General features: G+C 41.9%; 1 pseudogene; it reads left to right on the top strand.

Annotated features, from left to right (window-relative positions):
* The window catches only part of LOC124134340, a 49,216-nt pseudogene that overhangs the window by 20,254 nt on the left and 4,541 nt on the right, over nt 1–24,421 (top strand).

Genomic DNA, 24,421 nt, shown 5'->3' on the forward strand with positions numbered 1-24,421 from the left:
CGGGATTCCTGAAGCCTTCTTCCAAAGATCTGTCGACTGAATGAGACGGCGATGTGCGGCCTGTGTCGCAACTGACGGTGGCCACATACGCTATTGATAGACACAACTGACACGTTTAATTTTTCTGTTTTTCTGGGATTTTTTCAGTAAACACAGATGGCTATCAGACAATCAACACCCATCAATTTTTTCGCTGTTAGCATTTGTTAATAGTATCTACATATCTTTTATGGTCTTAACGTCATCCGCATTGTATGTAGAATTTTATTTTGCGGTTGAGTATATTAAACATATTGCTCCAATACATTTATGAAACACTTTAACCTTTTGATAAGTACTCATTCACCTTACTTCACCGTGCTTCGGTGGTTGTCATAGATTTCAATTTTCCTCGTCACCATTAACTTAGCTTTTTTTGTGTGTTTTTTGTTCATCTTTATGTTAATATTGTACCAAGTTCAATGTAAGGCCTAGAGGTATATACGTTATTTGTACATTTAATTTTAATTTCATTTTTATATCTTATCAATATTTGACTTAATATCCAATGGTATGCTCTTCATTTAAACATGTTTGGATTATGGGGTTGTTGTGTTAGATGGTGTTTACCTAGTGTTAACTAGGCTGTGAGAAGATAGCTCATTTCATGTGTTTAGACCCTTAACGTGTTTTGATTGAAGTCACCAAATGTGTTTTACGTTTAGGATTTAAACACACACCTGAACATGTTTGGATCTAAACATGTCTTGTCTAAACATATTTTTACAGTTTAGTCTCTGGTCCAGTTGGAATTACTGGTCCACAGCAACCAATGTTTGTCGTAAGAAGCGACTAAATGGATCGGGTGGTCAGGCTCAGTGACTTGATTACTGGCGAGCCATAGTACCCCCGAGGGCGTTACTCATTATATAAATCATTAGATTGTCTGTTCCAGACTCTATCATAGGGATTGAATATTGCTGAGTGCGGCGTTATTCAACATACATACACACACACGAGAGAAAGAGGAAAAGATCCTTTTTCTGTCATTTCTTCTTGTCATTATTTGCCCTGATGCGAACATCAAAATGTGCACTGTCGCACTTATGATAAGATCTGGGAAAGAAAACTTTTTGACCATGCAGATACAATATTATACAACCACGTTATGTTAAGCACCAGGACATGATGACTGAGCCCTTAGTTTCTGAAACATTCTGTAGTCCACATGAAACATCCCGGTACATATCCATATCTCTAGTACAGACCAATGAAATTAGATAAGGAAGTAGCATCTCTGAACACCACACCGTTACCAGGATTCAGCGACATCTATGATTTAGATGATTGTCTGTAGCCATCTGCACAGGCATTCTTGTCAGTGTCGCTGTTATAAAGCTTATCCTTGTTAATTCACGCCGATGGTATTTGCTTATATTCCGCTTGGCTCCATGCGTATTTTAAAGAGGAGATTACATCTCACACGTGTATTCAAATGTTTCCTTGTCATGTATTATAAGCCTATTCAGCTCTGTCGGTGCTTTATGACAAATGCAAACGACACTGCTTCTCTTCCTTTAAACTTGTTAAAGGGGCTCATCGAACAATGCGGAGGTGTTTTGCTAAGGTGGCTGTCACTCACATGACACGTACATCACAAGTTAAGTAAACTTGTAATTAAAATAGGTAAAACGGCATTTGAAAAATTTCATATTTTTTATCATTATTTATTTTTGTCTTAAGTTTTGAAATAATGCCAATAATGCAAATGGGATGCACTGGTGGGATAGAGGCGGGACTTGTACCTGGTGCAGTATGTATATAATGTTATATCCATAGTCCATTCGAAATAGAGCAATAATTCCCAATATTATAAATTATATGTAAAGAAAATAATTAAACATGCCTGAATTATCATGAGTGCTAGCATGCAAATATATGTTTATACAGAAAGTCCTTAATACCATCGGAATAGTATACACAGGTGGACAAGTCGTCTAAGGCGCCGCAATTCGGTGTGCAGAGTTGCGTTTCTTAGGCGCGCCAGGAACCTATGATTGTGGGTTCGAATCCCCGATTATGTTTCTTGGTTTGTCAGCACCATGCCCGTGCTCGTAGGTTTCACCAAAGTGGTAAACGTCTGGGACCAACTGCATCAAATCTGGCTTTCCTGCCACGTTCAGTCGTCACGCCGTTATGTAACTGGAGTACTGTTCAAAGCGGCGTTAAACCCAACTGACTCACTCGGAAATGTATGGAATTATCCGTTGTTCGAGACAAACGGAATCTTTGATTAAGAGAAGTTCGAGATAACGGGATGTTTCTGGCATCGTATAAGCAATATACATTTCTCCTACTGACGCTTTCCTTTCTTGCTTGATACTCATATTTATAAACAAAATTCAGTAATTTAAATTATATGATTAGATTTATATCAAAGTTCTTCTTTCGTGAGGCCAATGTGCTTTTCAGATTAGAATAGCTCCTTAGCAACATGTTTGTTGTAAGAGTCGGCGATTTGGTTGATTGAATTTCATCGAATCCCGATCGCTGCTCACACTATCAATCATTGGTTTGTCAGGTCCAGACTTCATTTTTTTACAGATTGTCGTCGTTGTTGCTGAGTGCGGCGTTAAACAACAAAAGAACACAGTATCTTGCAATCGTGATGTTATAACTTCTTTTATTCAGTTCAGTGTGCACTATCTGTTAAATATAACGTTGAGCTGCTTCGTGTCATGAATAAAGATTGGTAGATCAACTAAGGTTCTTGGAGTGACATGCTGCTGGGTCAACTGAATTAATGTCTCAAAGATTAACCATAATGTTTTTTAATCTCAGAAAATAGCCGAGCTCATTATGTCAAAATAATTGATTTTTCTATTTGTACACCACAACCTCACTGGACAACTTTTTTGAAACTTTTTTTATTCAATTCTGTAGATGTTGTTACATATTTATACATAATGACATATAACATGTAATCTTATATTTATAGGTGTATGTTACATACCTATACAACAGATAGCACATTATAGTTGGCAGTAAGGTGTACATATCAATATCTCATCATCATAAGGCGACACCATCAGGCTACAGTTGCCACCGCGTTAACTAAATGCGAAAATATATCTACACAGAAGTGGGAACTGTTCTTGCTCAAATATATCAACCAGTCAGTTCATTTGCAAGTTTTATATGTAAATATATTTTTGCATGCCAATATTATGTGATTTGAAAGAATGTTAGAGCGAAGTACCACTCGACAAACTTGGTGACCATAGATATAGTTACATCTCTATCGTAAAAGGTTCAAGACAGGTTGTCAAATATGGAAGCAAATGTCATCCGAAGCTTACTGAGGAAACAATACGTGAAATGGTGGACTTTCTCAAAGCTAACATCTGCGAGGAAGCTGGAGACAGGATATCTAGGCAAGAAGTAGGCATACCCACCCTGCTGACCCGTGTCATTATACACATGAATCGGGATTTCTGCGCGGATTGGCAAAATCTAAACAAGGGAATTTGTCCCAAACGTTGACCTTAAGCTTCAGTTATATCGATGACCTGAAAACCTTCATTAACCATCAAATAGCAAAAAAAATCCCTTCCACTGATTTACCCACCTGAGCTAGAAATATAAGAGACCAGGAAACCGCCTCATCTTTTTCATATTTAGATCATGGCATAAAGATTCAGTATAATATCCATATGACAGCATGACAGGTAACAATTACTATTGCACACATTCTTACCTAATAACGGAATAAGACGTCTCACAACTGAGGGGTGACCGACAAGGATGACTTCAACTTTCCAATATTCAACCTTCCCTTTATGTCTTGCACTATTCCAACAGCTTCAGAATTTGATGTCAACATTTCACAACGTTTGAGCATGCTCTTTCAACAAAGATTTTAAAAGGCGCCATCATGGTTACAACATTCAGGGTCTTTAGGAAAGCTTTTAAAACGTTTTGTGGTAGTCAAGTGGAGGACAGTTCCAAATTTGACGCAACAGTGACAAAACGTATGTCCGATTCAATTCGCTATTTTATCTTGTATCATATGTTTCCGTGTTTTAGCCGGTAAACAATTGATTTGCCTTTGCATGTGCTTGTGACGTTTGCTACCGATGGGACAGTATACGCTTACATATTCGCGAAAACCTGGTGTGATCACTATTTGATAGTGATTCATAAACACATGCTCATGATATGGTCGGTATTGTATAACGGATTTCTTATGATCATGACTGGGTTTTTGTCATTACTTACGCCACACAATCACTAGGCACAGGGCCACGTGAGGAAACACTCGATGACCTACATGTACGTTATCTGGGGTTGTTTAGTTTTTATCTTGAGTCCGGTATATAGTCCACGCCACTACATCATTCCATATTTCCATCTCCATTTGTCTTCCAGATGATCCCCCGGGTATCCCTGTTGCTGCTCCCCGTGGCGGGAGGCATCTTCCTGGCACTGCACGCTGTCCAAGGTAAGATAACCGTGTCTTGACAAACACTCCTGTGTATCCGTTTGATTATACCATCTTTTCATAATGTCCACATTCTTTCATGTTTTATCACAGCAAGCTTATTAGAAAACATCATTTTGCCCAATTTTTATCATTGATAAAAGAAACAATTGTATCATTTTCGATCGTTATTAAGATTGCACAAATGACTCGGTAATTAATTTCGAACTCGGATAGATATATATGAATATATGGACTGCAGAGGCCACAACACAGGTGTATATAATATAAACACGACACCAGAGAGAACTTTGGCAGTGTACATATAGGATGGGGTGTGATGGCGGCCATTTTGGGCCAACTCGAAACGACACATCTTTATTTATCGAGAACTTAATAATGTTGTTATTAACCTATCATACATGTTGACACTATGTTGACACAATATATCACTTGCAGGTTTTAGACAAATGGCGTCATCATTACAGACATTTGGCTTAAATGAGTTAAACATGGCCGCAAGTGTTTTTGAATAATTTGTTCAAGACAAATGGTCGGTCGCTAAAGCCTCAGTCACACAGACAATGCGACCGCGATGCAACCTCCTGGCGACCAAAATATTTGACAATTGCAATGAGGTTTCAGGGGTCTCTGAAAGGTTTCACTGAGGTCGCTACAAGGTTTCAGAGCGGTTTCAAAACCCATTCGGCCGCAACCAGTCTTTTAAACATGCACAAAAGACTGGCTGCGACCGATTTGGTCGCACTGAGGTTTCATTGGTCTCCTAAAGGTCCCCTAGAGGTCCCCAAGTGGTGTTATTTTAATCGCAGATTGGTTTCCACTGTGCGGCGATCGGTTTCGTCTACACAAAGGTGTTGACACTTTGCAACCTAGTGACGACCTATCGGTGCTTGATCAGTGATGAGGCGTTGATCGACCTGCGCTTCATCGGTGACTGGTTGTCGATCGGTGGCAAAGTGGTTCCCAAGCGTGCGTCGATCATTCGCCGTTGGGTTTGCAACATGTCACAATCTATAAAAAGACCTGACTTTGCCTTACAGCATCGTTTTGTCATAAGTACTCAGACAGTTCACGTCAATTATTTCCATTCTTCACTATGGTCCGTAAAGGGAGGAAACTTAAAGAACCAGAAATTGTAGAAGATACAATAGAGACAACTGCTGTGGTGCACAGGTCTGCTACAATGGAGCCACACCCAACAACATCTCAACAAAAGAAGAGGCGGATACCTGATGAGGAGTAAGAGCTAGAGATGTCCGATGTTGACAGGCTCCATTCTGAGGAAACCCTCGAAATCACCACGACTTTCTCCCTCCAACTCTACCTTCAGATTCCAATAGTCTCTTAGCTGTGGCTTTCTTGCTATCCAAGGTCTCAGCTCATACTGCCTTCGCCTTGTCCTTCTCATTCTTCTGTACATCATCATGGCAGCAACTGCAGCATTTTGATTTATTCTTTACAGGCGGGGCAACTGCAACTGTTCTGCTGTTAACATCTTGACAACAAAGAAGTTGTTTCATTCAGAAAAGAACCGGGGTCCCTTTTATATGCATTATGTTTTGATCGGTGATCGATCGACAACTAGTCACCGACCAGTCCCCGTTCAGTTGCAACAAGTCACCGAACATTCGCTGACTAGTCACCGATCGTTCTCAACCAGTTGCAAACATTTCGCCGTATCTGCGGTAAACAGTTGCCGATCGATCACTGACAAGTTTCAAAGCCTATCGCTGATTGATCGGCGGTCATACCCTCATTCCAAATAGGGGCAGAAGTAGTTGCACCGGTCTCAGCGATCGCCAGTCGGTCGCAAAGGAATCAGTCGCCAAGAGGTTGCATCGCGGTCGCATCGTCTGTGTGACTGTAGCTTCACACACCCATAATCAGCCTCGCAGAAAACAATGTTCTGACAAGGCACAGGAGAGTGTGTTACTACACCAACTGTCATACATGTCATCCATCATGTTACAGGTTCAGGGCACAGGAGAGTGTGTTACTACACCAACTGTCATACATGTCATCCATCATGGTACAGGTTCAGGGCACAGGAGAGTGTGTTACTACACCAACTGTCATACATGTCATCCATCATGGTACAGGTTCAGGGCACAGAAGAGTGTGTTACTACACCAACTGTCATACATGTCATCCATCATGTTATATGTTCAGGGCACAGGAGAATGTGTTACTACATCAACTGTCATACATGTTATCCATCATGTTACAGGTTCAGACCTCAGGAGAGTGTGTTACTACACCAACTGGTCTCAGTATCGTCCCGATAAAGGGAAATACACGCCGGAGAATGTTGACGCTCACCTCTGCACACACTACGTGTACGCCTTTGCCACGTTGCTAGGCAACAGGATCAAAGCTTTTGAATGGAATGACCTGTCCACAGCCTGGAAAAGAGGAATGTGAGTGTAACTGAGTCTCAAAAAATGACTGACATCGACCACCATCTCGAACATTCAGCAGTAAACGATTAATTACAGAATGATAAATTTATTTTGCTCAAAGCAGGATATTCATTCCACCAACTTTGATCGTGGGTTCGAATCCCAGATTCACCCCGATTATGAAGCTGAGTTTCTCAGCGTCATACCCGTGCTCGTTAGGTGGTTAGCCCCAATGTACTTCCACAGTAAGTTATGTAAGTGATGTAAACTTTTTAAAAATCAGGTGAACATATTATTGTTCAGGGTTCTATATTTCCTATAATGCCCGTCAGCGATTGTGTTTCTACGTGTTTCGGCACCATATCCGTGCTAGTGGGTGTTACCACAGTGGTAAACTTCTGAGACCTGCATCACTTCGGGCTTTCCTCCCACCTCAAGCTGACACGCCATGATATAACTAGAATACGGTTAAAAGTGGTGTTAAACCCAACTCACTCACTCACTCACTCACTCACTCACTCACTCACTCACTCACAGTAATGCAGTAATTACCTGTTCGATTAACATTTTCGATGCAGGTTCGAGCGTTTTATGGCGTTGAAGAATATCAATCCTAGCATGAAGACCCTGCTTGCTGTTGGGGGCTGGAATCTTAAGTCGATGCCGTTCCATGAGATGTCCCACACTCCCTCCGGGAGGAAGGAGTTCGCGGACTCCGTTGTCAAATTCGTCCGAGACAACAACTTCGATGGCGTGGATGTTGACTGGGAGTATCCTGCAAACAGAGGCGGTCCACCAGAGGATAGACATCACTTTACCGAATTGCTTCAGGTAACACGTGAGCCGGGTTAGAAGAGATCCCACGCGTGACTACTTGTGCTATTCCGGGACAAGCCGAATAACGACTCGTGCCCCCCGCGTGACCATTTTATCAACTTTGTTCCGTCTTCGCGCAAACGGTCATGCAAAAAGCCCTCTTGTTGTACCACATTCACCTTGGTTTTGTAAGTTTAGGATATTTTCGAAACATATCACGGTTGCCATTTACAACCACTTGTTATTTAATATGGTAAAACAATTATAATTGTCACTTTGGTATATTGTTTGACGCAAACTTTATCAACAAAGAATATTAAGGAGGCTTCTTTGACCAAATTACTTACAGTTATATGCGCATCCTGGTTGGTTTGCGGTGTCTTCGCGCCTATCATTGATCGACAGGGGGTCGAGTCTTCGTGTAGGTGACGTTATCAATTTCAACAGATATGTCCCGAACTCTCTATTGCTTGTCGTAAGCGACGACTAAATGGATCGGACTCGGATATTTGGTTGATTGCTTGTCACCAAAACCAGACGTTGTGGGGTGGTGCTTACAATATCAACCACTGGTTTGTCAGACTAGATTATTTACGGGGGGCACGGGTGGGCCTAGTTGTCTAGGGCGATTCGCTGTGCAGAGTTGCACCCCTTGTGCACGCCAGAAACCTATGATTGTGGGTTCGTGGTTTCAGGCACTGTACGATGCCTTTGTGGTGGAAGCGCAGCAATCTGGTAGACCCCGACTAATGTTGACGGCGGCCGTGGCGGCGGGAAAACCCAACATTGACACTGCATACGAAATCCCGGAAATTTCAGGGTAAGGAATGTAAGTCACATGGTCGGGAAGAGGTTATAAGTGAGTGAGTGACCATCATATCAGGTGAAAGGATTAATTTTCAGGTAAATTTGTTTTCGAAAATATACTGAAAAAATGGCATTGCCCGAGTAATATTCAGTTTCTAACCAAACAAACAACCCTACAGACTTGTCACTAACACAATATTAAGTAGATGTGGCAAGTATTTATAAGTAGATGTACTCGCCGGATCCATGCTCCTCTATATTCTGGTGACCCGTGAAGAACCGGGTTAGAATAGGTCTTCAGCAACCCATGCTTGCCGTAAAAGGTGACTATGCTTGTCTTACGAGACGACTAACGGGATTGGGTTGTAAGGCTCGCTGACTTGGTTGATGCATGTCATCGTATCCCAATTGCGTACGTCGATATATAAGCTCATGATATCAATCACTGGATTCTCTGGTCCCAACTCGATTATTTACAGACTCCCGTCATATAGCTGGAATATTGCTGAGTGCGATACGATCAACAAACAAACTTTATTCTGGTCCTGCATCATGTTGTGTTTTGATGCTGCCTAGGATCTTGGACTTCATCAGTGTGATGACCTATGACCTGCACGGCAGTTGGGAGAATCACACCGGTATTCACAGCCCTCTGTATCCACGCATTGATGAGACCAACGATGACAAGTACCTCAATCTGGTAAATCGGGGCACTGTAACTCAGTAGTTGTACACCTGGCAGATGGGCGCATTGTAACCCTGTACTGCATCACAGTTATACACCTGGTAGATGGGCGCATTGTAACCCTGTACTGCATCACAGTTAAACACCTGGTAGATGGGCGCACTGTACCCCAGTACTGTATCACAGTTATAAACCTGTTAGATGGATATACTGTAACCCAGTACTGTATCCCAGTTAAACACCTGGTAGATGGGTACACAGTAACCCTGTACTGCATCACAGTTATACACCTGTTAGATGGGTACACTGTAACCCTGTACTGTATCACAGTAATACACCTGGTGGAGTGGTACACTGTAACCCTGTACTGCATCACATTTATACACCTGGTAGATGGGTACACTGTAACCCAGTACAGTATCCCAGTTATAAACCTGGTAGATGGGTACACTGTAACCCTGTACTGTATCAAAGTTATAAACCTCGAAGATGGATGCACTGAACCCCAGTACTGCATCACAGTTATAAAACCTGGTAGATGGATGCACTGTACCCCAGTACTGTATCACAGTTATAAACCTCGAAGATGGATTTACTGTAACCCTGTACTGTATCATAGTTAAACACCGGGTAGATTAGTACACTGTAACCCAGTACAGTATCCCAGTTATAAACCTGGTAGATGGGTACACTGTAACCCTGTACTGTATCACAGTTATAAACCTCGAAGATGGATACACTGTAACCCTGTACTGTATCACAGTTATACACCTGGTAGATGGGTACACTGTAACCCTGCACTGCATCACAGTTATACAACCTGGTAGATGGATGCACTGTAACCCTGTACTGTATCACAGTTATACACCTGGTAGATGGGTACACTGTACCTCAGTACTGTATCACAGTTATAAACCTGGTAGATGGGTACACTGTAACCCAGTACTGTATCACAGTTATACACCTGGTAGATGGGTACACTGGACCCCAGTACTGTATCACAGTTATAAACCTGGTAGATGGGTACACTGTAACCAAGTAATGTATCGCCGATTTACACCAGGTAGATGGGTACACTTTTACCCAGTACTGTATCACAGTTATACACCCGGTACATGGGTACACTGTAACCCTGTACTGCATCACAGTTATACACCTGGCAGATGGGAGCACTGTAGCCCTGTACTGCATCACAGTTATACACCTGGAGGATGGGTACACTGTAACCTTGTACTGCATCACAGTTATAAACCTAGTAGATGGGTACACTGTAATCCAGTACTGTATCACAGTTATACACCTGGTAGATGGGTACACTGTACCCCAGTACTGTATCACAGTTATAAACCCGGTAGATGGGTACACTGTAACCCTGTAGTGTATCATAGTTATACACCTGGTAGATTGGTACACTGTAACCTAGTACAGTATCCCAGTTATAAACCTCGAAGATGGATGCACTGTAACCCTGTACTGCATCACAGTTATAAAACCTGGTAGATGGATGCACTGTAACCCTGTACTGTATCACAGTTATACACCTGGTAGATTGGTACACTGTAACCCAGTACAGTATACCAGTTATAAACCTGGTAGATGGGTACACTGTAACCCTGTACTGTATCAAAGTTATAAACCTCGAAGATGGATGCACTGAACCCCAGTACTGCATCACAGTTATAAAACCTGGTAGATGGATGCACTGTACCCCTGTACTGTATCACAGTTATAAACCTCGAAGATGGATGCACTGTAACCCTGTACTGTATCATAGTTATACACCGGGTAGATTAGTACACTGTAACCCAGTACAGTATCCCAGTTATAAACCTGGTAGATGGGTACACTGTAACCCTGTACTGTATCACAGTTATAAACCTCGAAGCTGGATACACTGTAACCCTGTACTGTATCACAGTTATACACCTGGTAGATGGGTACACTGTAACCCTGCACTGCATCACAGTTATAAAACCTGGTAGATGGATGCACTGTAACCCTGTACTGTATCACAGTTATACACCCGGTAGATTGGTACACTGTACCCCAGTACTGTATCACAGTTATAAACCTGTTAGATGGGTACACTGTAACCCAGTACTGTATCACAGTTATAAACCTGTTAGATGGGTACACTGTAACCTTGTACTGCATCACAGTTATAAACCTGGTAGATGGGTACATTGTAAACCAGTACTGTATCACAGTTATACACCTGGTAGATGGGTACACTGTACCCCAGTACTGTACGACACTTATACACCTGGTAGATGGGTACACTGTACCCCAGTACTGTATCACAGTTATAAACCTGGTAAATGGGTACACTGTAACCAAGTAATGTATCGCCAATTTACACCTGGTAGATGGGCGCACTTGTAACCCTGAACTGTTTCACAGTTAAACACCTGGTAGATGGGTACACTGTAACCCAGTACTGTATCACAGTTATACACCTGGTACATGGGAGCACTGTAACCCTGTACTGCATCACAGTTATACACCTGGTAGATCGGTACACTGAAACCCAGTACTGTATCACATTTTTACACCTGGTAGATGGGTACACTGTAACCAAGTAATGTATCGCCGATTTACACCAGGTAGATGGGTACACTTTTACCCTGTACTGCATCACAGTTATACACCTGGTAGATGGGTGCACTGTAACCCTGTACTGCATCACAGTTATACACCTGGTAGATGGGTACACTGTAACCCTGTACTGCATCACAGTTATACACCTGGTAGATCGGTACACTGTAACCCAGTACTGTATGACATTTTTACACCTGGTAGATGGGTACACTGTAACCCAGTACTGCATCACAGTTATACACCAGGTAGATGGGTACACTGTAACCCAGTACTGTATCACAGTTATACACCTGGTAGATGGGAGCACTGTAACCCTGTACTGCATCACATTTATACACCTGGTAGATGGGAGCACTGTAACCCTGTACTGCATCACATTTATACACCTGGTAGATGGGTGCACTGTTACCCTGAACTGCATCACAGTAATACACCTGGTAGATGGGTACACTGAAACCCTGTACTGCATCACAGTTATACACCTGGTAGATCGGTACACTGTAACCCAGTACTGTATCACATTTTTACACCCGGTAGATGGGTACACTGTAACCCTGTACTGCATCACAGTTATACACCTGGTAGATCGGTACACTGTAACCAAGTACTGTATCACAGTTATACACCTGGTAGATGGGCACACTGTAACCCTGTACTGCATCACAGTTATACACCTGGTAGATGGGCACACTGTAACCCAGTACTGCATCACAGTTATACACCTGGTAGATGGGAGCACTGTAACCCTGTACTGCATCACAGTTATACACCTGGTAGATGGGAGCACTGTCACCCTGAACTGCATCACAGTTATACACCTGGTAGATGGGAGCACTGTAACCCTGTACTGCATCACAGTTATACACCCGGTAGATGGGTGCACTGTTACCCTGAACTGTATCACAATTATAAACCTGGTAGTGGGGTACACTGTTACCCAGTAATGTATCGCCGATTTACACCTTGTAGATGGGTACACTCTTACCCTGTTCTGTTTAACAGTTATACATAATTATGTAGGTGACTGCATTATATACTGAAGTGCATCACAGTTATATAGCTTGTAGAGGGGCGCACTCCAAACCTGTCACAGTTATACATTTCTCTGTTTACTGAATGGCATTGACACAGTAGTAATAAAATTCTTTTCCTCGTCTCCGTTACTTGGTGAACCAGCTATCTGTCTATGTCTGTCGCAAATATTATACGAGAACCTTTTTTTAAAAAAACAACAACATCTTTGTCAGTTAAGTGTTCTGTGTTCAAATGGATGAAGACTTCGTGCAGTATGATTTATTATAATGTCACAATGTTATCCATTGAAAATATATCTGCTTGGCTCGAGATTTGTGAGAGTCTTTCCACGAGAGATGTGAGGCTACAAAATCATGGTCCCAGTGGAGAAAACATCACACAGAACATGTGCATGTATTTAAACATGTGTGACACATGCCTTGGTCATGTTTGCATGCAAGAAGCCTTTGCAATCGAGGTCAACTCGCGAGATGTTAATGCAATCTCTCAGATTGTGTGAAGATTTTAATAGAAATACCGTATTTTCTCCAATAAAGGTTAAACACACACCAGAAATCAAGAATCAATCCTGTGGGATTACTATGTCCGACAAAATACACGACAGGGCGTCTGTTAGAGGAATTACGGTCTGTGGATAAGTACATTGTGCTTTAAAGCTCATCTGGATCTCGCTGAATTCTGAGAAAGGAAGAAACATACAGTCGGTTAGCCACCTAATTACCAGGAAAGCTTGCTGTTACAGTTGAAACATATTAAATCCTGTCCAGATAACAAAGGGAGATCAAATTATCTGACTAAATGAATGGCCAAAGGTCGAAATTACTTTTTTAATAAGGTTGAAATGGAAATTAGCCTGTTTATTACCTACGAGGACAAACTTATCGGGGTTCATCAAAATCATATGTGCCCTTGGGTCATATCACGTCACGAGACAACAGTGTATTGTTTCCGTCATCCGGACGGCATTGTTGACGTCATGCGAATCTTATAGTGACATGAGGTAGGAGTGACGTCACACTTGAAACGACGTCACAGCTGAAGATTGTTGACGTCATTCGACAAATTGTAGTTCCGCTTATTTTTCAACTTGCTATCCTTATAGGTAAATACTAAAAGTTGTCTCTGTATGTAGACATTTTCTTCGATAATAAAAAGAACATCACATGAGTGTTCATGCCATACTATGTTTACGACACTCGTGCTAAATTCCGGTATATCCCTCGCTCCAACTCGGAATTGTACCGGAATTTAGACACTCGTGTCGTAAACATAGATCAGATCAGACCTACATGGGGTGGGCGGAGTTTCCAGGTCAGACAGCTGTGTATGTCTCAAATGAACAGATATTATACACTAATTGTCATCAATGTAGAACTAGTGGCACCGGCCAATGAAGGTCCATACCAAATGACCAATGAACGACCAGTCCCACTGACCAATGAACGGCCATCCCAACTGACCAATAAGGAACAACCCCAACCAACCAACCAATGTAGGATCAGTCTCACTGAACAATGAAGGACCATACCCGCTGAACACTGAAGGATTAACCCCACTGACCAATGAAGGATCATGCCCACTGACCAATGAAGGATCATACCCCCTGAACAATGAAGGGTCAACCCCACTGAACAATCAAGGATCATACCCACTGACCAATGAAGGATCAACCCACTGACCAATGAAGGATCATACCCACTGAACAATGAAGGATCAGAACCACTGTACAATGAAAGATCAGTCTCACTGAACAATGAAGGATCAGTCTCACTGAACAATGAAGGATCATATCCGCTGAACACTGAAGGATTAACCCCACTGACCAATGAAGGATCATGCCCACTGACCAATGAAGTATCGTACCCACTGACCAATGAAGGATCATGCCCACTGACCAATGAAGGATCATGCCCACTGACCAATGAAGGATCATACCCACTGACCAATGAAAGAGCATACCCACTGACCAATGAAGGATCATACCCACTGAACAATGAAGGATCAACCCAGGTGATCAATGAAGGATCATGCCCACTGACCAATGGAGTATCGTACCCACTGACCAATGAAGGATCATGCCCACTGACCAATGAATGATCATACCCACTGACCAATGAAGGATCATACTCACTGACCAATGAAAGAGCATACCCACTGACCAATGAAGGATCATACCCACTGAACAATGAAGGATCAACCCAAGTGATCAATGAAGGATCATGCCCACTGACCAATGGAGTATCGTACCCACTGACCAATGAAGGATCATGCCCACTGACCAATGAAGGATCATACCCACTGACCAATGAATGATCATACCCACTGACCAATGAAGGATCATACCCACTGACCAATGAAAGAGCATACCCACTGACCAATGAAGGATCATACCCACTGAACAATGAAGGATCAACCCAAGTGATCAATGAAGGATCATGCCCACTGACCAATGGAGTATCGTACCCACTGACCAATGAAGGATCATACCCACTGACCAATGAATGATCATACCCACTGAACAATGAAAGATCATACCCACTGAGCAATGAAGGATCATACCCACTGACCAATGAAGGGTCATACCCACTGAACAATGAAGGATCATACCCACTGACCAATGAAGGATCATACCCCCTGAACAATGAAGGGTCAACCCCACTGAACAATCAAGGATCATACCCACTGACCAATGAAGGATCAACCCACTGACCAATGAAGGATCATACCCACTGAACAATTAAGGATCAGAACCACTGTACAATGAAGGATCAGTCTCACTGAACAATGAAGGATCAGTCTCACTGAACAATGAAGGATCATATCTGCTGAACACTGAAGGATTAACCCCACTGACCAATGAAGGATCATGCCCACTGACCAATGAAGTATCGTACCCACTGACCAATGAAGGATCATGCCCACTGACCAATGAAGGATCATGCCCACTGACCAATGAAGGATCATACCCACTGACCAATGAAAGAGCATACCCACTGACCAATGAAGGATCATACCCACTGAACAATAAAGGATCAACCCAAGTGATCGATGAAGGATCATGCCCACTGACCAATGGAGTATCGTACCCACTGACCAATGAAGGATCATACCCACTGACCAATGAATGATCATACCCACTGACCAATGAAAGAGCATACCCACTGACCAATGAAGGATCATACCCACTGAACAATGAAGGATCAACCCAAGTGATCAATGAAGGATCATGCCCACTGACCAATGGAGTATCGTACCCACTGACCAATGAAGGATCATGCCCACTGACCAATGAAGGATCATACCCACTGACCAATGAATGATCATACCCACTGACCAATGAAGGATCATACCCACTGACCAATGAAAGAGCATACCCACTGACCAATGAAGGATCATACCCACTGAACAATGAAGGATCAACCCAAGTGATCAATGAAGGATCATGCCCACTGACCAATGGAGTATCGTACCCACTGACCAATGAAGGATCATACCCACTGACCAATGAATGATCATACCCACTGAACAATGAAAGATCATACCCACTGACCAATGAAGGATCATACCCACTGACCAATGAAGGATCATACCCACTGAACAATTAAGGATCAGAACCACTGTACAATGAAGGATCAGTCTCACTGAACAATGAAGGATCAGTCTCACTGAACAATGAAGGATCATATCCGCTGAACACTGAAGGATTAACCCCACTGACCAATGAAGGATCATGCCCACTGACCAATGAAGTATCGTACCCACTGACCAATGAAGGATCATTCCCACTGACCAATGAAGGATCATGCCCACTGACCAATGAAGGATCATACCCACTGACCAATGAAAGAGCATACCCACTGACCAATGAAGGATCATACCCACTGAACAATAAAGGATCAACCCAAGTGATCGATGAAGGATCATGCCCACTGACCAATGGAGTATCGTACCCACTGACCAATGAAGGATCATACCCACTGACCAATGAATGATCATACCCACTGACCAATGAAAGAGCATACCCACTGACCAATGAAGGATCATACCCACTGAACAATGAAGGATCAACCCAAGTGATCAATGAAGGATCATGCCCACTGACCAATGGAGTATCGTACCCACTGACCAATGAAGGATCATGCCCACTGACCAATGAAGGATCATACCCACTGACCAATGAATGATCATACCCACTGACCAATGAAGGATCATACCCACTGACCAATGAAAGAGCATACCCACTGACCAATGAAGGATCATACCCACTGAACAATGAAGGATCAACCCAAGTGATCAATGAAGGATCATGCCCACTGACCAATGGAGTATCGTACCCACTGACCAATGAAGGATCATACCCACTGACCAATGAATGATCATACCCACTGAACAATGAAAGATCATACCCACTGACCAATGAAGGATCATACCCACTGACCAATGAAGGGTCATACCCACTGAACAATGAAGGATCATACCCACTGACCAATGAAGGATCATTTTTTTAAAAAGACTTTGAACACTCTTTAAGCATTGGTATGTTTACATTCATGAAAGTCACTCAATTTTCAATTCTTTAAAATAAACATTAACGCATCATGGCCAGTAATACCTACAATTTAAACTCAGCTGATTACGTTGAATGGTTCCGGAGAGTCGAATGCGTTCCTTTTTATAACGGTCGAAAAATGAATGAAATGTCTTTTTCAAAATTCTGAACCGTCTTATGGAACCATTGATCAACTTTCTGAGCCTTGGGAGTTCTAAAATTTAATTATGCAGTTAGTTTTTGTTTTCATGTGAAAATGAATTCCAATTTACTATTTAGAATGTTCAATTTACAATCAAATAAGAGACGAAATGTTGAAAATACGTATCATGTTAGGGAAGAAGAGCTCTCAAATTTCAGTCTGTTCATGTTATTCAAAACCGTCTTCTATCTGGCTTAGTTGATACGTTCAAACTGTAGCTCTAAATCTGTGACATGTGAGCTACACAGTATACTGACCCCGAGCCGACCAGTCCTTGTTGTATCTCCTATAATGTCGAGTGCCATGCAAATTAACAACAAGTACCATCTTTTTAAGGTATGACGCAAACGGTGATCGAGCCACCGACTTTTCGCTCTCCGGGCAGACGCTCTGTCCACTTGACCATAGGTGGTTATCGACTTAAGTTAATAAGGCAATGGGCAATTTAATCTTGTTTCCCCACCATTGCCTTTTTTTGTAAAATATATTTTTAACAGGAAAATATATAAGCTTGTACCCACGTTAAATAAGGCACAGTAAATTATTCACTTTTGAAGTTGCGAATTGAATATATTAAATTTATTTTGTTTTAGCATTGGGCAGCTGAATACTGGGTGAAGATGGGCGCTCCTAGAGAGAAACTAAACATAGGCGTGGCTCTATATGGTCGCACGTTCACCCTGTCAACTGCTGACAACACCCTAGGTGCACCCGCCAGTGGCCCCGGCGCAAACGGAACGTACACACGTGAGGCGGGCTTCCTGTCTTACCAGGAGGTGAGTGAAGCGTACATAAATTGGATAGCGACTTCCCTTCAAAACTCTTAGATAATTGTTATGTTTTAGAAAGTGCTTTTATTTGATAATATTTAAGAAAGAAAGAAATGCCTTTTGATGCCATGGCGATTGTGTAATGAAATGTGATGATGGTCCCATAACCACTTTGGATATAAATTATTTTACAATACAATTTTACACAAAAATAAGTCATTTCGTACTTCCACTGAAGATTATAGGGACGTTTTTGTGCCGTGGAAAGTCGTGATGGCACTGATGTTGTTTTGTTTGCTTATCCCATTCAATCTTTTTTCACATAAGACTCGAGCCCTGACTGACATGAATATGAATTGTTCTGGTTTCAGATTTGTGAAATGGAGCACAATGGTGGCAAAATTGTAGATATTCCCGAACAGCGCGTCCGCTATATGACTCTAGGCAACCAGTGGGTGGGCTACGACAACAAACTGAGTCTCCGGCAGAAGGTAAGCTGATGTAGTAAGTAGGTGGGCTACGACGACAAACTGAGTCTCCTTGTGAAGGTAAGCGCATGTTGAATCAGATTTACGACGGCAATCAGGGTCTGAATGACAAACAACGTTAATGGCACGGGCCTAGCGTCTAAAGAATCGTAATTCGCTGTGCAGAGTTGCGCCTATTTAGTAGTGGGTTCGAATCCTTGATTATGTTTTTAGGTTTGTCAGCACCATGCCGTGCTCGTGGGTTTTACCAACATGGCAAACGCGTAAGACGTGCATCAGTTCGGGATTCCTCCCACATCAAGCTGACACGCTGTGATATACATGGAATACTGTTATACAGTTCAAAGAAACGATAAACTAAACTCACCTACTCAGATATGCAACACTTGTACTCAAAAGACTAACATTTACCGATCAGGTTCGAAACTGGAATGATATAACTGAAAACACTGTTCAAAGTGGCGCTAAACAAAAGCAAGAATCATAGTCCATTAAAATTCCGAATGTGTTTATGAATAACTATCAAATAGTGAAATGGAAAGTGAATCCTGCCCCACTGGTGGCACCCGTCACAAACACAGTCATGCAAAGGCAAGTCTCTTGTTCACCTGACAAAACATGGTACAAGGACATAGCTTAGGACATCCCTATGGTCGCTGAACTAATCTCCCTGTTCTCTTCTTGCTACAGGTGTGCTACATCAAGTCGTCCGGCTTTGGAGGCGTCATGGTGTGGGCCGTGGACTTGGATGACTTCTCAGGGGCCGACTGTGGCCAAGGCCCCTATCCCCTACTCCACGCCATCGTGGACGAACTCGCCACCCCAGACAGAACTAACTGTGTAGGACCAGGACCGTAAGATTTTAGATTTGTATTGATGAACAATACATGTGGTATATATCCAATACAGGCCTTCAATAACAATATGAATGTTTTTAGACTTAAGCAATGCGGTGACTTTTCTCTTTCACAATGATGCTATTGCTGTCATTGTAAGGGTGGTGGGGACACGGGTTGCCACGTGCAATTCGCTGTGCAGGGTTGCGTCCCGTAGTCGTGCCAGGATACGATGATGTTGGGTTCGAAATCCATTCTCCCTGCTTATGGTCATTGATCTGTGATCGGGGATTTGTTAGGATGTGTTTAAAGGAGTTAAAGTCTAATTCTGTCAAAGCGGTGTGAAGCGATAGCGAGCACCAAGATCTGATTTTAATGAGATATGATATTCAAATGCAAACTCTCTTAAGTGCATTTCTTGAAACTTGAAACAAGACAGAAATTTAAAACTCATGTTATCCGGTATCCGGAACGAACCAGTGAGGTCAGATTTTTTTTCATCTCAATCTATCGTCCCAATTAAACTTTAAAACCCTTCTAAATTCCTGTCTAAAGCATTACAGACCATTTTGCCAGTACTAAAATCAGTAAAACTAAAACGTCTGCCCTTATCTCCGTTAGCTATGTTTAATGCCGTTACACTTCCTCACCCCTAGGCACATAGATTTTCACCATGGTCCCGCCACCACTCAGCGTCCAGCGATCACCACTCGGAAACCCAACACTCCCCCGCAGGTCATCGTGACGAGCCCACCACCCATCACCAACGGCCCTGTTTACAGTATGTAGCAATTGCAGCAGAGGTGTATGCTTCGCTGAAAAAGGTCAACACGGCAACGGATGTGAATTCTGTTTATTCATGAAACCCTGAAACATATAATAACAACCAATGAGAATATCATTCCTCACAGTATAAAATATATAACAAATACAAACAGAGCATAATAATTCATCTGACATGCAAATCCGATTATGCATTCCACATACATCATACACTTACTTGGCCCGTGAAGATCCGGGGTAGAATAGGTCTTCAGCAATCCATGCTTGCCGTAAAAGGCGACTTTGCTTGTCGTAAGAGGCGGTTGGTCAGGCTCGCTGACTTGGTTCATGCATGTCATCGATTACAATTGCGTGGATCGATGCTCATGTTGTCAATTACTGGATTGTCTGGTCCAGATTCGATTACTTACAGACCGCCGTCATATTGCTGTAATATTGCTGAGTGCGGCGTTAAACAACAAACAAACATACACTTACTTAGAGCTGTATATATGAACAGTTATAACCATCATAAGGATATAGGTAAATTGTTTGATAAGCATTACTTTGATACCAACACCATACAAATATGCATCAGTAATTAATTCATTGTTGCATGTAAATAAAAGACGGGCAATACTTTACATTAGATGTAAATGATGGCAATCAAGAGAGACAAACTACAGATACATAGGATATACATATAAATGCTAAATTTACACTTCTTACTGCGTGTAACAAATGTTATATTTGGGATAACTCTTTCTTAGTAAAGTACAGATTCTTGTAATTTTTGGGGTTGAGTCCCGTCCGGGATTCGAACCCACACCTACCAGGGTGAGGCACCTAATCGCCAGCACACAAAGTTCGCGATCTAACCCACTCAGCCACCGAGGCTTCCACAAAAATGAAATTCCAACAACTGGTAGTCTAGATCACGTACTTTGAGTACCCCCCTGACAAGTGTCAAAATGTAGTCAACAGATAAACCAGAGGCCATAAATCTACTATATGGTCTCTGGATAAACCTAATTTTATATCTTTACATATGATGATAAACAAAACATTCCTCTTAGCGTATGAGGGCGGTCGGGTAGCCTAGTGGTTAAAGCGTTCGCTCGTCACGCCGAAGACCCGGGTTCGATTCCCGAAATGGGTACAATGTGTGAAGCCCATTTCTGGTGTCCCCCGCCGTGATATTCCTGGAATATTGCTAAAAACGGCGTAAAATCATAAATTCACAAACTCACTCACTCACACTTAGCGTATATTACATTTGAACTTCAGCAGCTACATGACCAGAGTTATCCAGTGGCATCAAGTTACCTACAAATATGGAAATATGCCAATGATACTAAATGTACATGCTACCATGAATTTGGAAAACACTTGTTTTTCATTAGTCAATCAGAGATGATCAATTTTAGGAGAAACATACAGTGCGTTCAATGTAGAGCTAGGTTCCGGTAGATTTAACCTTGATACATTGAGTTTGAAACCGAACGCGCAAGGTACCATGAGGGTTAAAGAGCACGCAAAGATAAACCTAAGCAGAAAAATAGGGTCAGCCACTCAACCGGAACACAAACAATGGGACTGGTAGTGTAGTGAATGACCTAAACATATCAACTCAAAATCTTAAAGGTGTATCACCTCTTCGTTACAATCCTTAAAATCCATGCTGCAAACTAATACTAATAATTAAATACATGGTGATAATAATCATGAGCAAAAGTATAACATTTTGTACATTCCTTAGATATTTTGCTACTGGATCCAATCCTTATTACATACTGTATTTCTTCGCTCAATTCTGGATATAACATTACAATGCTGCTCAACACATGAGGAGTAAGCGTTTTGTGAATTTTAGAATATCGAAACAGGTCAGCTCTACATGATAATTTATATTTCCATACTTCTTCCTCGTGGGTAGTTATTTCATTTAATAAGTCTTTCTCCACTTATTCGTCGCGGGGAATTCCCCTGTGCAAGCGTAGTGAAATACATGATGAAGTAGCTTATATTTCTCATTTGTTGAGGCAACACTCCACATAAACTGTGTAAGTTATTGTTATGAAAATAATAGAGTGGCGTTTTACAAACTGAGTGAGTGAATGAGTGAATATTTAAAGTCATATCGGCAATATTTCAGCCATATCGTGACTAAATCAAGTTAGACATTTTACAAACTGAGACACATGAGTTGTTGCATAGACGCCCCAGCAGCTGTAGTCTACATTTATCTACATAGCCAACCACCGCCTCCGTGGTCTAGTGGGAGCGTCCGCCCCGAGAGCGGAAGGTCCGGGGTTCGATCCCCGGCCGCGTCATACCAAAAGACGTTAAAAGACGTTGTTACTTGTTGTTACCCTGTCTGGCGCTCGACATTAAGGGGCTAAAACAAGGACCGGTCGGCTCGGAGTCGGTATACTGTGTCTGAGTGGGGTATTCATGTTAAACTGCGGCATGGTATCTCAGTGAGCTAGCACTATAAATCACCATCAGTCCGGACTAGTACAAGCAGCCACACAAATACACACACGTACATGCACGTCGCTATATAAGTGCAATAATCTTGGACGCGATGTTAAACCCAATTTCACCTCACATAGCCAACCATGCTCTAAAGTCCTAGATTAGCAATAGTGGCATCAGTGTGAGAACGTTTACACTTGTCAGAGGGGTACACAAAATACATGATCTAGACTACCAGTAGTCGGATTTTCCTTTTTGTGGAAGCCTCGGTGGCTGAGTGGGTTAGATCGCTGACTTTGTGTGCTGGCGATTAGGTGCCTCACTCTGACAGTGTGGGTTCGAATCCCGGAAGATCATTCTTTTCCATATCCTAATACTTACATACTTATGTAAATCACTACTATTCAAACCAACAGAGAGGGGAGAATTAATAGTGCGCCTTGCTTTTTGTACAGCTCTCTTCAATATATAATCTAAAAGAAAGATTATTTTATAAAACACCTGCACATCTTACATTATCAAACAAAGGTATGTCATAATCTCAAAAGTGATAAGCATGCGTAAACATTAATTGCTTCTTTTTATGGAACACAACAATTTTACTTTTCTATGCATTATGATATGCCATTTGGATGCGTAATTAACAACTGTATCAAAAGTTGTTTGTAGACCTTTAGGGCTGTAACTGATAAGTGTAGTATCATCAGCAAGTAACACTCATGCTAAACTAACATTATAATATACATATTCCTGTATCTAACTGCCGAAGCTCAGTTATGAGGTCATTTATGTACCTAAGAAAAGCCAAGCTGAGATAACTCTACCCTGACCTATACCTTGTCTAACAGCAAATACATCAGATTGCTCGCCCTTATACTGAACACACGCATACATGGAAGTATAACAGTGATGTAACAGAGACCACATTTTACCTCTAATACCAAGATGATAGAGTTTGACGAAGAGACCAAAATGCAATATTCGATCAAAATCTTTCGCGTTATCTAGAAATGATGTGAAAACATGATCCCTTGTTAACATAACTTTGTACACATCCACTGAGGGTAAATAGCGACATAACAGCAGCGTGCTCATTCCTAAAGCAAAACTGCAACATATCGGGAAAATTACAGGCATTTCGGGATGTCCACGTTTCTAATCTTTCTAGGAGAATTTTCTCAAAAAGCTTTCTAAGGCAAGATGTCAGCGAAATACCTCTGTACTTGACAGGGTTTGATTTTCTTTTTCCCTTATCAATAGATATAATTACCCCGCGTGTATAGGTGTGTACTGAAGTCTAAGAATAGCATAAAATACTAGTGCTAACTTTCTTACAAGAAGCTCACCCACGAAAATCACATGTTGATTATCAGTATTGCCAGGGCCTGGTGATAAGCTCGCCCTCAGTGTCTGTACATATCTAGTGACTTCGTGAACGGATATTTCAGCACGCAGTACATTATCAACACTTGATGTAGTTTTATACCAGATGCTAATTTCTCCGTTCATAGTCAAT

The sequence above is a fragment of the Haliotis rufescens genome, unplaced genomic scaffold (assembly GCF_023055435.1).
Source record: "Haliotis rufescens isolate VD_foot unplaced genomic scaffold, xgHalRufe1.0.p SCAF_11, whole genome shotgun sequence".
Lineage (NCBI taxonomy): Eukaryota > Metazoa > Mollusca > Gastropoda > Lepetellida > Haliotidae > Haliotis > Haliotis rufescens.